This window comes from Scyliorhinus torazame, chromosome 15 (genome assembly GCF_047496885.1).
Source record: "Scyliorhinus torazame isolate Kashiwa2021f chromosome 15, sScyTor2.1, whole genome shotgun sequence".
In the NCBI taxonomy this organism is placed as follows: domain Eukaryota; kingdom Metazoa; phylum Chordata; class Chondrichthyes; order Carcharhiniformes; family Scyliorhinidae; genus Scyliorhinus; species Scyliorhinus torazame.
In genome coordinates this window covers 80,533,171-80,548,773 of record NC_092721.1, presented here as the reverse complement: position 1 = coordinate 80,548,773, position 15,603 = coordinate 80,533,171, and the positions used below count along the sequence as shown (strand labels likewise).

The 15,603-nt window shown below is 50.1% G+C and overlaps 1 protein-coding gene across 1 annotated transcript in view; it reads left to right on the top strand.

Annotated features, from left to right (window-relative positions):
* The first annotated feature begins 5,840 nt into the window (after positions 1–5,840).
* Positions 5,841–15,603, top strand: part of LOC140391410 (protein-lysine methyltransferase METTL21C-like) — a 58,615-nt gene continuing 48,852 nt past the window's right edge. The window contains exon 1 of the mRNA XM_072475944.1: positions 5,841–5,904. The gene's annotated coding sequence lies outside the window, so the exon portion shown is untranslated. The remainder of the gene's footprint in view (positions 5,905–15,603) is intronic.

The window sequence follows — 15,603 nt, the reverse complement described above, 5'->3', positions numbered from 1 at the left end:
AAATAACATCTGAATGAGCAGACCACCTGATGTCATAAATTCTTTTGACTGTCAAAGGTTTTTAATTTGCCTGCTCCGCGCATGATTTTAAAAATTCATTCATGGGATTTGGCTGTTGCTGGCTGGATCAGCATTTATTGCCATCCCAACTGTCTGTGTACTGAGTGACATGCTCGGCAATTTCAGAAGGTATTTTAAGGGTCAATCACATTGCTTTAGGTCTGGAGTCACAGATAGGCAAAACCAGATAAGGACGGCAGATTACAAAATGATCCACCAATGCGTGGAAATCGAAAAAAGCAATACATGTTTTGAACCAAGTCAGAACAGTGCGGTTCCCTCACAGGATTCAGCTGCAGCATTGCAGATTAAATTCAAGGAGTGACTGCAACATGGGGCGAATAATGCACAGGACCTGCATGCTTCAGTCTTGCTTGCAGACCTGAATATTATTCTGCCATATTTGTGACATTATCGAAGCTCTGCCCATGACAATTTTTAATATCCAAACCTAAATTTACAACGATTTCCAAAACAGTTGTATCTGGACATTCAGGAGTGGTTTTTTTTTCGCTAGACAAAACAAAGAAATCATTCTAAATTGCTGGTCATGTACCTTTAAATTATTGCTAATTGCTCCACATGACTCACATCTGATATTGAATCAACTATTACTTGGTATCTTTAACTCCAGCAGTGAATTGGTGTCTGAGTCACACTGCCATTACAGTTATGATGTCATTGTAGCTTTGGTTTTTAAGGTTTTTAAAATTCATTCATGGGATTAGGGCTTCTCTGGTCAGGCCTGCATTTATTGCCCATCCCTCGCTATCCTTGAAAAGGTGGTGGCGAGCTGCCTTCTTGAACCGCTGCGGTCCTTGTGGTTAGGTACACCCACACTGTTAGAGAGGGAATTCCTGGGTTTTGATCCAGTGACAATGAAGAAACTACAATATATTTCCAAGTCAGGATGGTGAGTGACTTGGAGGGGAACTCCAGGTGGCGGTGCTCTGTGTGTCTGCTGCCCTTTTCCTAGATGGTAGCAGTTGTGGGTTTGAAAGGTACTGCCTAAGGAGTCTTGGTGAGTTCCTGCACCTTCTAGATGATACTCACGGTTGCCACTGTTCATTGGCAGTGGAGTAAAGGCTGTTTGTCAAAGGGATACCAATCAAGCAAGCTGCTTTGTCCGCCACGGTGTCGAGCTTCTTGAGTGTTGTTGCAGTTTTACTCATCCAGGCATGTGGGGAGTGTTCCATCACACCGCTGACTTGTGCCTTGTAGATGGTGGATAGGCTTTGGGGAATCAGGAGGTGAGTTTCTCGCTGCAGGATTCCTCCCTCTGACCTGCCCTGGTAGCCACAGTATTAACATGGCTAGTCCAGTTCAGTTTCTGGTCAATGGTAACCCCCCAGGATGTTGATTGTGGTGGATTCAGGAATGGTAACGTCATTGAATGTCAAGGGGTGAAGGTTAGATCTTCTCTTGTTGGAGATGGTCATTTTGGGGCATCACGGTAGCATTGTGGATAGCACAATTGCTTCACAGCTCCAGGGTCCCAGGTTCGATTCTGGTTTGGGTCACTGTCTGTGCAGAGTCTGCACATCCTCTCCATGTGTGCGTGGGTTTACTCCGGGTGCTCCGGTTTCCTCCCAGTCCAAAGATGTGCAGGTTAGGTGGATTGGCTATGATAAATTGCCCTTAGTGTCCAAAATTGCCCTTAGTGTTGGGTTGGGTTACTGGGTTATGGGGATAGGGTGGAGGTGTTGACCTTGGGTAGGGTGCTCTTTCCAAGAACCGGTGCAGACTCGATGGGCCGAATGGCCTCCTTCTGCACTGTAAATTCTATGAAATTAGCTAGCACTTGTGTGGCGCAAATGTTATTTGCCATTTTTCAATCGAAACCTGGAAATTGTCCAGGTCTTCCTGCATTGGGACATGGATTTATCCAGTATCTGAGCAGTTTAGAATGGTGTTGAACATTGTGCAGTTATTAGTGAACATCTTCACTTCTGATCTTATGTTGGCAGGAAGGTCGTTGATGAGGCAGCTGAAGATGGTTTGGCCCAGGACACTACCCTGAGGAGCTCCTGCAGTAATGTCCTGGAGCTGAGATGATTGACCTCCAACCACCACAACCATCTTCCTTTGTGCTAAGTATGATTTCAATCAGTGGAGAGCATTCCTCCTGATTCCCATTGACTCCTTGATGCATATTCATCAAATGCTGCCTTAATATCATTGTCAGTCACACTCGCCTCACCTCTGGCGTTCTCTTTTGTCCATGTTTGAACCAAGGCTGTAATGAGGTCAGGAGCTGAGTGACCCTGGTTGAACCTAAACTGAGTGTCAGTGAGCAGATTATTGCTGAGTAAGTGCCACCTGATAGCACTGTTGATAACCCCTTTCATCACTTCACTGATGATGGAGAGTAGACGGGGATAGGGCGGTAATTGGCTGGATTGGATTTGTCGTGCTTTATGTGTAAAGGACATACCTGGGCAATTATCTACATTGCCAAAAAAGATGCCAGCATTGTAGCTGTACTGGAACAGCTTGGTGAGGGGTACGGTAAGTTCTGGAGCACAAGTCTTCAGTACTGTTGCCAGGATATTATCAGGACCCAAAGCCTTTGCAGTATCCAGTGCCTTCAGCCTTTTTGTGATATCACTTAGGGTTAATCGCATTGGCTCAAGGTTGGCATTTGTGTCACTGGGACCTCTGGAGGAGATGATGATAGATCATTTACTGCTCGGCACTTCTGGCTGAAGATTATTTTGAATGCTTCAGCCTTGTCTTTATCACTGATGTGCATCATTGAGGATGGGGATATTTGTGGAGCCTCCTCCCCCAGTGAGTTGGTTAATTGTCCACCACCATTCACGGCTGGATATGCCAGGACTTTAGAGCTTTGATTCGATCTGTTGGTTGTGGAATCCCTCAGCTCCGTCTATCACTTGCTGCCGATGCTGTTTGGCACACAATTAGTCCCGTGTTGTAGCTTCACCAGGTTGACACCTCATTTTTTGGTATGCCTGGTATTGCTCCTGGACTCTTCATTGAACCAGAGTTGATCCCCTGGCTTGGTGGTAATGGTAGAGTGGAGGGTATACCAGGCCTTGAGGTCACAGATTGTGGCTGAGTACAATTCTGCTGTTACCGATGCCTACAGCGCCTTATGGATGCCCAGTCTTGACTTGCTAGATCTGTTCTGAATCTACCCTGTTTGGCAGAGTGATAGTGCCACACAGATATTATTGGATATTATTGTAAAAATTGCCATATACTTGCTGCTTTGAGTTTTCTATTCTGAAATAAAAAACATACGCGACAATTTAAGTTGGGCAATTCCTGTTGACCCAAATAAAATAGGTGCTCCAAATCTAAATAACCTTGCTGAGGGATTGACTGTTTCCTTATTTTAACTATCCATATCTATTGGTGTTCTATGAGAATAGAAAGCAGTGAGCATTAACCTATTTCTAAGCAAGCGCGGGGTGGCACGTTTGTTAGCACTGCTGCCTCACAGCGCCAGGGACCCAGGTTCAATTCCGACCTTGGGTGACTGTCTGTGGAGTTTGCACGTTCTCCACGTGTCTGTGTGGGTTTCCTCCAGGTGCTCCGGTTTTCAAAGATGTGCAGGTTAGGTGGATTGGCCATGCTAAGTTGCCCCTTAGTGTCCAGAGATGTGCAGGTTAGGTTATGGTGTTATTGGGATAGGGCAAAGTGGACGGGGGAGTGGACAAGGGTAGAGTGGTCTTTCAAAGGGTCGGTACAGACTCGATGGGTCGAATGGCCTCCTTCTGTACTATCGAGATTCTATTCTAAGCATCATAGGTGGATGCAATAATGTACATCACTATCCCTGCTATCAGTCCGATTAAATCTCATTCACTTGTGAAATATTTTGCCGTGCATCTTTCACTGTAAGCCTTTATCTGTTCATCATATTGGCTTCAAATCAATCCATCATCTAATAACACTGTGTGCTGGAGTGATCCACTCCACAGTGTAATATTACAGGTTGTGACATTTCTGGTTGATTGGACATTACATTTTGGTCTTGCCGAGAATGGTTAATCTTGCATTTATGAGAAGCTGAATTTTTGTTGGGTATCTGATCAAACTGCTTGACTGTAGATAGATAGATAGACCGCAAATTAAAATAAAAGGCCAATGGCACTGCCGTTGTCCCATACATTAGATCGTTCTGTGAATTGCCCAACTCTCTCTGTTCCACTCTACTCACCATAATGGGTGTGAATAAAAAGTGATATTCTTTTTGCTGTTGACAACAGCACAAAGTAGCAGAAAGAATTAGCAGTAAATTAAGTATGGCAGCTAAATTGATGTGCAAGTGTTATACATGAACAGAAAAAAACATATATCTGACGCTTATTTCAAATGTGGGAAATATGCTGCTTAATTTTTGGGATCATTTTATTATGATAGCTGACTTTGATATTGTTTTTAGTCCATACATTCTTCTCCACGTCTCAAATACCTTTCACTGCCCTTGCCTTTACCCGGGGTAAGTGCCAGAAAAGTCAAGATTAAGTAAAGATCCTTTGGTCCACCAAAGATTATCCCTTTAGCTCCACCCCACTCCTGTGTGAACAGTCCATCAGAAGAATATGTCTACTGTTCAGCCCGATCACTCTCAAAATAATGTTTTTTCGAATTTACTTTTCACCCATCATCCTAATTAAAGAAATGCACCATTGGAAAGCTTTTGTCCTATTTTTCTGGCTTACTTTGAAGTTGGATTCTGCGTTTATTTTTTTCTATAACATTTCACACACTTTTTGAGATCTGAGCGTTAGCTGGCAGTGTCAACCCGCTTCCTCCTACCTGGTTATAACGTTCTAGCATAAATACAGCTCATCGCCAAGCCAAGCCTTAACACCTGCACAGTTTGTTGGCCTGGAAGTAAATATTTTAAATGCACCCTGTTTAATGCAAGAAGGCAGAAACTGCCCTTGCCCATTCTCAGGACAGTATAATTGCTCGGCAGCCGAGTGCCTACGTGCGGCCAAAGTGCATAGCCTGCCTTGGCTGGATGGGATTCAGGGTGCAGTAAGGTCCAGTCGGGAGACGTTTCCATTGTGCTGAACAGTTACCGCACTCAAGCTAACAGGTCCATTCCGCTGTCTTTCAGAGGGGTCTGTGGAATGAAAAATGAAATAAAGCTCTCCGTTGGAGTTCTGAGGTTAAAGCTGCCAGAGGTCGACTTGCTCTGACGGGGGTGGTATGTGTAAATCAGAGCGACTCATGGAGCAGTTTACTGCAGGTTGAAGCTTTCACAAGATTCTCGCGGGCTCCCATTGTGAATTCGTCAGGAACCGCAGGCAAATAACTTAAGATGATCGTTTCTGCAATTTCTCCCTCATTTCCGCGGATTTTCCAGCGGGTAACACGAAATCCGCCTTTAGAAAACAAGCTGGGTGATCCTCAAATGTTCCAGCCTAGTGTTGTGCGTGTGATCAGTAAGACCCCCTCCATAGACTCGGGCTGTCAAACTTGGTGATCAATGGATGATGTCGGCTCCTGTGGAGGAGAATCCAGGCATTCCCTCCAATTCCCCCATTTCCAGAGGAATTCTAACCGCTCAGCATTTAATGCGTTGGCATCATCAACCTCCCTTGGGCGAGGCCAGTGTAACATCTCTCTCCAATGGCAACAAAAGAGCCCTGAGTGAGGCAGCAGAAACGTTTGAATTATCTTGCCGTTGTATAATGAATTCTGTTGTTATTGGGTAATGTTGCTGTGCAATTGTCAATTACTAAACCACTTGGCTTTTGGGGGCGTGTCCTTGGGAGGTAACTACTTACTGCAGCCCATGGGCCAGAACTGCTGACACTCCGAGAGTGGAGATGCACAACAGTTCTCATTCTTCTTCACAAAAAGGTACACGTTTTCGTGCTTATTTTCACATTATTAATGTGATGTTCATTTACTCAATTTGCAAAAACTGCTTTGCTTTCATTCAAACATAATTGGATTTTTCTAGTTCAGATTTTGGTCAAGTTTTGCTAATATATTTGCACGCAGTTTAAATTAAGATTTACTGTGCAAGAGCGCTGTGTAGTGTGTATGTTTCGAGTGCCAAGGACGAGAGGTCCAAACGAGAGGCCATGGCATGTGTGCATGCTTTGGGTGAATTGTACAAGATGCCATATTGATGAGGGGATTACTGCACACATTCGTGTACCAGTGTCCACACTTGGCTATCAGTGTACACACGTAGATATCAGGGCAAACATTCGGGTATCAGTGTACACACGTGGATATCAGGGCACACATTCGGGTATCAGTGTACACACTTGGATATCAGGGCAAACATTCGGGTATCAGTGTACACACGTGGATATCAGGGCACACATTTGGGTATCAGTGTACACACTTGGATATCAGGGCAAACATTCGGGTATCAGTGTACACACGTAGATATCAGTGCAAACATTCGGGTATCAGTGTACACACTTGGATATCAGGGCACACATTCGGGTATCAGTGTACACACTTGGATAGCAGGGCAAACATTTGGGTATCAGTGTACACACTTGGATATCAGGGCACACATTCGTGTATCTGTGTACACACGTGGATATCAGGGCACACATTCGGGTATCAGTATACACACTTGGATATCAGGGCAAACATTCGGGTATCAGTGTACACACGTAGATATCAGTGCAAACATTCGGGTATCAGTGTACACACTTGGATATCAGGGCACACATTCGGGTATCAGTGTACACACTTGGATAGCAGGGCAAACATTCGGGTATCAGTGTACACACTTGGATAGCAGGGCAAACATTCGGGTATCAGTGTACACACTTGGATATCAGGGCAAACATTCGGGTATCAGTGTACACAGTTGGATATCAGGCACACATTCGGGTATCAGTGTACACACTTGGATAGCAGGGCAAACATTTGAGTATCAGTGTACACACTTGGATATCAGGGCACACATTCGGGTATCAGTGTACACACTTGGATATCAGGGCACACATTCGGGTATCAGTGTACACACTTGGATAGCAGGGCAAACATTCGGGTATCAGTGTACACACTTGGATAGCAGGGCAAATATTCGGGTATCAGTGTACACACTTGGATATCAGGGCAAACATTCGGGTATCAGTGTACACAGTTGGATATCAGGCACACATTCGGGTATCAGTGTACACACTTTAATTTAAAAAAAAAAAATTTTTTAAATTAATGTTTTGCAAAGTTTTTCATAATAAATAGTAATAATCCTAACACAGCAAAATAGAGTGAACATTAACATAGTGCAAAAAGAGAATATATAATAGCAATTGACTAGACGTGACCCCACGCGCCTCAGTCTTCCCACACCCTCCCAACGGAGCACTCACTCCCACTCCCCTATGGGTCGCTGCTGCTGCTGACATTTTAATTTTCCCTGAGAAGCTATCGGACGGTATTATGCCCCCGCTCAACAGCAGCAGCTCTGTACACTTGGCAAAATTATTTACACACATAAGTAGGCATCTGTTCGTGGTGTTGTCGTCCCTTGCTTCTCCCAGACGGAGTTCGCTGCCGTTGTCGTCTCGTTCCGCTTCTGCGGCCCTCCAGTCTTCCCCGTTTTCTCTGTTCCTGTGGACGTTAAGTTTGTTAACGTTTCCCTGCCTCCCCCCTCCCCCTCCCTGGCTCTCCTCTATTGTTCCGTCTCTTCCCTCTACCCCCCTCTCCCCGCTCCTGTCCCCCCCCCTCCCCCGCCCCGGTGCCTCGACTTTCCTTCTTATTAGATTTAGCTGCCCCCCCCCCTCTCCCAGTCTATATCTACATCTCATGCTTTGACTACCCTCCCCTGATCCTTGGCTACCTGGCTCTTCTTCTGCTTGTTTTTTGGCCACAAACAGGTCTCGGAACAATTGGGTGAATGGTTCCCACGTTCTGGAGAAGCCGTCATCTGACCCTTGGATGGCGAATTAGATTTTCTCCATTTGGAGAGATTCTGAGAGATTGGACAGCCAGTCTGCAGCTTTGTGTGGTGCTGCTGACCGCCAGCCGAACAGGATTCTACGTCGGGCGATTAGGGAGGCAAAGGCAAGGGCGTCCGCCCTCCTCCCCAGGAATAGATCTGGCTTGGTCTGAAACCCCGAAGAGGCCACTTTTGGGCATGGCTCCACCCTCACCCCTTTGAATATTGCCTCGAAGAAGGCAGTCCAGTACCCCGCAAGTCTGGGGCAAGACCCGAACATGTGGGCGTGGTTGGTTGGGCCTCATTGGCACCGCTCACATCTGTCCTCCACCCTCCACATCTGTCCTCCACCCCCGAGAAGAACCTACTCACAAGGGTTCTTATTAAGTGGGCTCTATCTACCACTTTTAGTTGCGTCAGGCTGAGCCTTGCGCACATGGAGGTGGAGTTGACCCTATGTAGTGCTTCGCTCCAGAGTCCCCACCATATTTCGATCCCCGGGTCCTCCTCCCACTTCATTCTTGTTGTGACCAATACGGTGTCGGCCCCTTCTACCAGTCGGTCATACATGTCATTACAGTTTCCTTTATCTAGTATGCTTGCATCCAGTAACTCTTCCAATAGTGTCTGTCGTGGTGGTTGTTGGTATGTCCCTGTCTCCTTTCGTAGGAAGTTTTTTTAGTTGCAGGTACCTTAGCTCGTTCCCCCTGGCTAGCTGGAATTTCTCTGTCAGTTCGCCCAGTGTTGCGATCCTGCCGTCCATGTATAGGTCCCAGACTGTCAGTGTCCTTCTGTCCTGTCCCCACCTTTTGAAGGTGGCGTCAGTCAGCGCTGGTGTGAACCTATGGTTGTTGCAGATGGGAGCTTTACCCGACATTCTGGTCAGGCCAAATTGTTGCCATAGTTGGTTCCAGGACTGGAGGGTGGCTATTACCACCGGGCTGCTGGAGTGTTTTTTGGGTGGGGATGGGGATGGGAGCACCACCGTGGCGAGGGCCCGGAGGGAGGTCCCCATGCAGGAGGCCTCTTCCGCGCGCACCCACTCGGCTTCTGGCTCCTTGATCCATCTCCTTATTCGCTCGGCCGTCGCCGCCCAGTGGTAAAGTTGTAGGTTTGGGAGGGCAAGCCCCCCCCAGGATTTTGTTTTTTGTAAGATCTTCTTTGGGATCCTAGCATTCTTCCCTCCCCATACGAACGCCATGATTAGTTTGTCTAGTGCTTTGAAAAAGGCCTTGGGGATGAAGATCGGGATGGATCTGAATAGGAAGAGGTACCTGGGCAGCACGTTCATTTTGATCGACTGTACTCTCCCCGCCAGGGAGAGTGGGAGTGTGTTCCATCTATGCAGGTCCTTTTTTACTTCCTCTGTCAGACTGGTGAGGTTCCATTTGTAGGTCCCTTTCCAGTCATGGGCTATTTGGATCCCCAGGTAGCGGAATTTGAGTCGGGCTTGTTTAAACGGCAGTCCCGTTAGGGCTGCCCCCCCTACTTGTGGGCGTACCGGGACGATCTCGCTTTTGCTCATGTTGAGTTTGTAGCCCGAGAAGGCGCCAAACTCTTTCAGGAGCGCGGTGATTCCGTCCATGCTGCTCTGTGGATCCGAAATGTAGAGGAGCAGGTCATCTGCATAGAGTGAGACTCTGTGCTCTCTGCCTCCCCTTCGGATCCCCCTCCAGCTTTTTGCTGCTCTGAGCACGATTGCTAGTGGATCGATCGCTAGAGCGAACAGCAGCGGGGACAGTGGGCATCCTTGTCTGGTGCCCCTGTGCAGCTGGAAGTATCGGGAGTTGGTGTTGTTTGTCTGTACGCTCGCCATGGGAGCGTTGTATAAGAGTTTTACCCAGGAGGTGAACCCTGTTCCAAGCCCAAACCGCTCCAGTACCTTTATGAGGTATTTCCATTCGACTCTGTCGAAGGCCTTTTCTGCATCTAGGGAGACGATCACCTCTGGTGTTCTCTCCCCGGAGGGGGTCAATATCACTTTCAGCAGGCACCTGATGTTCGAGGTAAGCTGTCTACCTTTGACAAAGCCCATCTGGTCCTCTACGACCACCTCAGGTACACAGTCTTCTAACCGTTTGGCTAGGATTTTGGCCAGTATTTTGGCGTCTGCATTCAGCATTGAGATGGGTCTGTATGACCCACATTCCGTTGGGTCTTTGTCTTTCTTAGGTATCAGCGAGATTGAGGCCTGTGCTAGCGTGGGCGGCAGTGTGCCACTCGCTAGCGAGTCTGTGAACATCTCCCGTAGGTGCGGGGCAAGTGCTGTCGCAAATATTTTGTCCCGGCACCTTCCCTGCCTGCATGGAGCTTATGCTGTCCATGATCTCTCCCAGTGCTAGTGGTGCTTCCACACCCCATTTTTTGCCCTCCCCCACGACTGGAATGTCCAGTCCATCGAGGAACCGTTTCATCCCAGGCTCCCCCATTGGGGGCTCTGAGGTGTACAGCCCTTGGTAGAAGGCCTTGAAGGTTTTGTTGATCTTTTCTGGTTCTGTATCTAACGTGCCTCTGGTATCCCTGATTTGTGCAATTTCTCTGGTAGCTGCCTGCTTTCTCAGCTGGTGTGCCAGCAGGCGGCTGGCTTTGTCTCCGTGTTCGTTTAGGGTCCCACGTGCCTGGCGGAGTTGGTGCACTGCTTTCCTGGTGGAGAGCAGATCAAAGTTCCTTTGTAGCTCCTTCCTCTCCGCCAGGAGCTCTACGGTCGGGGCCTCGGAGTATTTACGGTCTACCTCCAGTATGGAGTCGACCAGCTGCTGCCTCGCCACCCTTTCCTCCCTATCTCTTTGCGCTTTGAAAGCGATGATTTCCCCTCTTAGTACGGCCTTTAGTGCTTCCCAGAACGTGGAGGGTGAGACCTCCCCGTTCTGATTGTTCTCTGTGTACTCTGCAATGGCCCGCGATATCCTTTCGTTGAAGGCCTTGTCCACTAGTAGGGCGACGTCCAACCTCCATGTGGGGCGTTGGGCCCTGCCCGTCTCCAGCCTCACGTCCATGTAGTGTGGAGCATGGTCTGATATCACAATTGCGGAGTATTCCACTTTGTCTATCCCCAGAAGCACCGATTTCCCCACCACAAAGGAGTCAATTCTGGTGTATACGTTGTGTACTGGGGAGAAGAAGGAGAACTCCTTCTCCCCCGAGTGGGCCAACCTCCAGGGGTCCACCGCTCCCATCTGCTCCATAAAGTGACTGAGTTCCCTTGCCATGCTTGAGGTTTTCCCCGTTTTGGGGTTTGATCTGTCTGTCTTTGGGTCCTGTACACAGTTGAAGTCCCCCCCCCCCCCCAACATGATTAGTCGATGCGTCGCTATGTCAGGGATTTCTGCCATGGTCTTCTTGATGAAGCTTGTGTCATCCCAGTTGGGTGCGTACACGTTAACTAGTACTACCAGTGCCCCATCCTGGGCCCCACTGACCATGATATACCGTCCCCCTGGGTCCGTAACCGTCTTTGTCGCCCTAAACATTGTCCTCTTGCCGATCAATATCACCCCCCCCCCCTCCCCCCCCCGGCCCTTGTTCCATAGCAGGAATGGTAGGTTTGTCCCACCTAGCCCTTTCTTGCCCGCAGTCTGTCCTGCTATCTCAGGTGTGTCTCTTGGAGGAAGACTATGTCGGCCCTCATATTTCTTAGGTGGGTGAGGACTCTGGATCTCTTCACTGGGCCGTTGAGTCCCCTTACGTTCCAGGTGACTATCCTGGTGGGGGGCTTCTGCCCCCTCGCTCCTGCGGGATTAACCATACTTACCTGGTGGACGCGCCCCTGCCCTCCGGGGCTTCCCTTTGTTAGGGGGCCGTCCAGGATGGCCGCTGTCACTGCTCTCTCCATGCGGTCGGGTCCCTGCGCTCCAGGGTTTCCCTTTGTCCCGGGGGCACCTGACATGGCCGCCCGCTGTGCGTCCGCCATGCGGGTAGTCCCCTGCACTCTGGGGTCTCCCTTCGCCAAGAGACCGTACTGGGTGGGTGCTTGCAGCGATTCCTTGTTTTGAGCCCTTGGTTGTGGCACTTTGTAGCCCAATTCCTTTTCCAGCCATTTGTCCCTCCTTCCCTGTGTCGCCCCTCCCAGGTCTCTCCTTCCCTGTATCTCCCCCGCCCCCCCCAGTCTCTCCCCATTCCCCCCTCTCCCTTGTACCCCTCCTTTGTCCCTCTTTCCCCTGTTCCTGTCCCAGTTTGCTCTCCCGTCTCTGTTGAGTGGTCCCCCTCACCTCCAGCTTGGCGCCTTCCACCCTGTTGGGGGCGTGCTGCGGCCCTGCTTTGTTGCATGCCCCCGGTGCTGGCTTTCCCGCTAGTACGGTGGCCCCCCCCCTCTCGGGAATTACTGTCTCGCTTCTCCCCTGCCCGGCCTCTACGGTTTTCTGCCCGCTCTTCCCCTATCCTACCCTGTACTCCTCTTGCTTGCTCTCCCTTCTCCGCTACTCTTGTTCCCTCGTGCTGGGGCCTGGCCTCCCACCTGAAGCGGTCCCTCGGGCAGTGGTCTGTTCTTAGTTCAGGGTGCGCTCGCCGTGGCGGGGGGCCTGCCGTTGCCTCACCCCTCCCCTCACTCCCCTCGGCGTGTTGTTGCCCCCTGCCAGGGGCCCCTCATTTCTACTTTCGCTGGTGGTTTTCCAGCCCGTGTTCCTCGACAAACTTGTTTGCTTCGGCGAGGGCTGTAAAGAAGTATTCTCTCTCTTGGTATGTGACCCAGAGTTTCACTGGGTACAGCACACCAAAACGCACGTTGCTCTTGTGAAGAGCTGCTTTCACTCTATTGAATTCGGCCCGTCTCCGGGCTAGGTCTGCCCCAATGTCCTCGTAAATTCTAATGGCATGTCCTTCCCATTTGCAGGTTCTGTTTTTCCTGGCCCAGCGTAGGATTGTTTCCCTATCTTGGTCCCGATGCAGTTTAGCTATAACTGCTCTCGGGTGTTCCCCTGCTTTGGGCTTCGGGCGCAGCGACCAGTGTACTCTGTCCATTTCTGGTGGGTTGGGAAAGGTTTTCCTCCCCACTAAGTTGCCCAGCATCTCGGCCACGTATGCCGTGAGGTTTCTACCCTCGATCCCCTCTAGTAAGCCCACTATCCTGACATTTTGCCTCCTCGAGCGGTTTTCCTGGTCGTCCACTCTGACCTTCAGGCTCCCCTGTGTTGTGCCCAGTCTCGCCACCTCCCTCTCCAGGGCCATGATCCGGTCGCTCACGTTAGTCGCTGCTTTCTCCAGCTCCTTGATGGTCGCCTCTTGGGCTTCCAGTATCTTCCCTTGGGCGTCCAATTTCTCCTCTGCTCTGCCCAGGGCCTGTTGCATCTCCGCCAGAGCCTTGTCCATTGCTGCCTGCACTGCGGCCTCTATGTCTGCCCTAGCCTCTGCCTTGTTTACCTGCTGATGTTCCCTCAGCGCATCGGCAAAGGCTGCCTTCCAGTTCCAGCTCCCCTCTGGCCCCGGGGGAGACTGCACCTGCCCGCCCAGCTCTTTTTGATGCGGCGCTACTTCCGTTCTGCCGCTTTGCTCGCTGATTGGCTCGTCTGAACTGGCTTGCCCATTGCCCCGTCTGCCTTTGGTGCCCCTTCTCCCTCTGCTTTGGCTCCCTTCTGGCATTCCCCCCCCCCCCCCCGCTTTTTTCCTCCTCCCCCCCTTATTTATTTATTTATTTTCTCCCCCCACCTTCCGTTTTTCATAGATTATCATAGAACTTACAGTGCAGAAGGAGGCCATTCAGCCCATCGAGTCTGCACCGGCTCTTGGAAAGAGCACCCTACCCAAGGTCAACACCTCCACCCTATCCCCATAACCCAGTAACCCCACCCAACACTAAGGGCAATTTTGGACACTAAGGGCAATTTATCATGGCCAATCCACCTAACCTGCACATCTTTGGACTGTGGGAGGAAACCGGAGCACCCGGAGGAAACCCACGCACACACGGGGAGGATGTGTAGACTCCGCACAGTCAGTGACCCAAGCTGGAATCGAACCTAGGACCCTGGAGCTGTGAAGCAATTGTGTTATTCACAATGCTACCGTGCTGCCCAACAATGCTACCGTGCTGCCCATTTTCTTCTCCCCTCCCTTCTCTCCTTTATCACTTTATTTTTCCCTCTTTTATAAAATTCTTCTCAGGTGAACTTGTTTTGGGTGAGCGGTCGCTCCTCCGTTCCTTCCTCCCTACAGGTTCGGCCCCCGCTTCGGTCCTGGCCCCCGCTTCGTTCCTGGCTGCCGCTTCGGTCCTGGCCCCCGCTTCGTTCCTGGCCACCGCTTCGTTCCTGGCTGCCGCTTCGGTCCTGGCCCCCGCTTCGGTCCTGGCTGCCGCTTCGGTCCTGGCCCCCGCTTCGGTCCTGGCCCCCGCTTTGGTCCTGGCCCCCGCTTCGGTCCTGGCCCCCGCTTCGGTCCTGGCCCCCGCTTTGGTCCTGGCCCCCGCTTTGGTCCTGGCCCCCGCTTCGGTCCTGGCCCCCGCTTCTGTCCTGGCCCCCGCTTCGTTCCTGGCTGCCGCTTCGTTCCTGGCCACCGCTTGTCCTGCCCTGTGTTCTGCTGCCATGCAGGGGGGGGGGGGGGGGCAGGACACATTTGGATATCGGGGCACACATTGAACCTCTGCTGGAATATGCAGAGCTGGCAGATTAGTGTCCCCTTGTGTACAGCACATCTTAAAGGATACTACATAGAGCAGGACAGACTCCTGAAAGGGGTCAGGGGCAGGGTGTGGAGAAAGTGTCTCTGCAAGAGGCACAACAATTTAGGGTGATCAGAGAAAGAGCATTTCTCTTACCTGACTTTAGTGAGGAACATGCATGCTGCATCATGCATCTCAGTAAAGACAACCTTAATTAAATCTTTCACATGTTGCAGCCACAAATCAACCTTAAAACTAGGCAAGGACTGCATTGTAAATGGCTCTTTTTATTTGTTCATACAATGTGGATGTTGCTGGCAAGGCCAGCATTAATTGCCCATGTCTAACTGAGAAGGTGGCAATGGGTCACCCTCTTGATATCTTGCAGTCCATGTGGTGAAGGTACACCTACAATCTACAGTGTTGATAGGGAGGAAGTTCCAGGATTGTGTCCCAGTGACAGTGAGGAACAGTGATATAGTTCCAAATTAGGATGGTGTGTGGCTTCAAGCGAAATTGCAGGTGGTGGTCTTCCCTGTATCTGCTGCCTTTGTTCTTCTAGGTAGTGGAGATTGCAGGTTTAGAAGGTACTTTTGGAGGAGCTTTGGTGAGTTGCTGTTGTGTATCATGTATAAGGCACACACTGCTGCCATTGTGTCAATGATGGAGGGAGTGAATGTTTAAGGTGGTGGATCGGGTGCCAGTCAAGTGGTTGCTTTGTCCTGGATGGCTTTGAGCTTCTTGAGTGTTGTTGGAGCTGCACTCACCCAGGCAAGTGGAGAGTACTCTGTCAAACACCTGACTTGTGCCTTGTAGATAGTAGACAGGCTTTGGGGAGGCAGGAGGTGAGTGACTTGCTACAGGATTCCCAGCCTCTGACCTGCTCTTGTAACCACAGTATATGGCTGGTCCAGTTCAGTTTCTGGACAATGTTAACCATTTAGGGTGTTGACAGTGAGAGGACTGGGAAGGTGACAGTGACCATCAACCTTTATGTGTCTGTTTCCATTCAGACAGGAACTGGAGATATTAGCAAATGTCTTAGTTTGCCATCCACAGT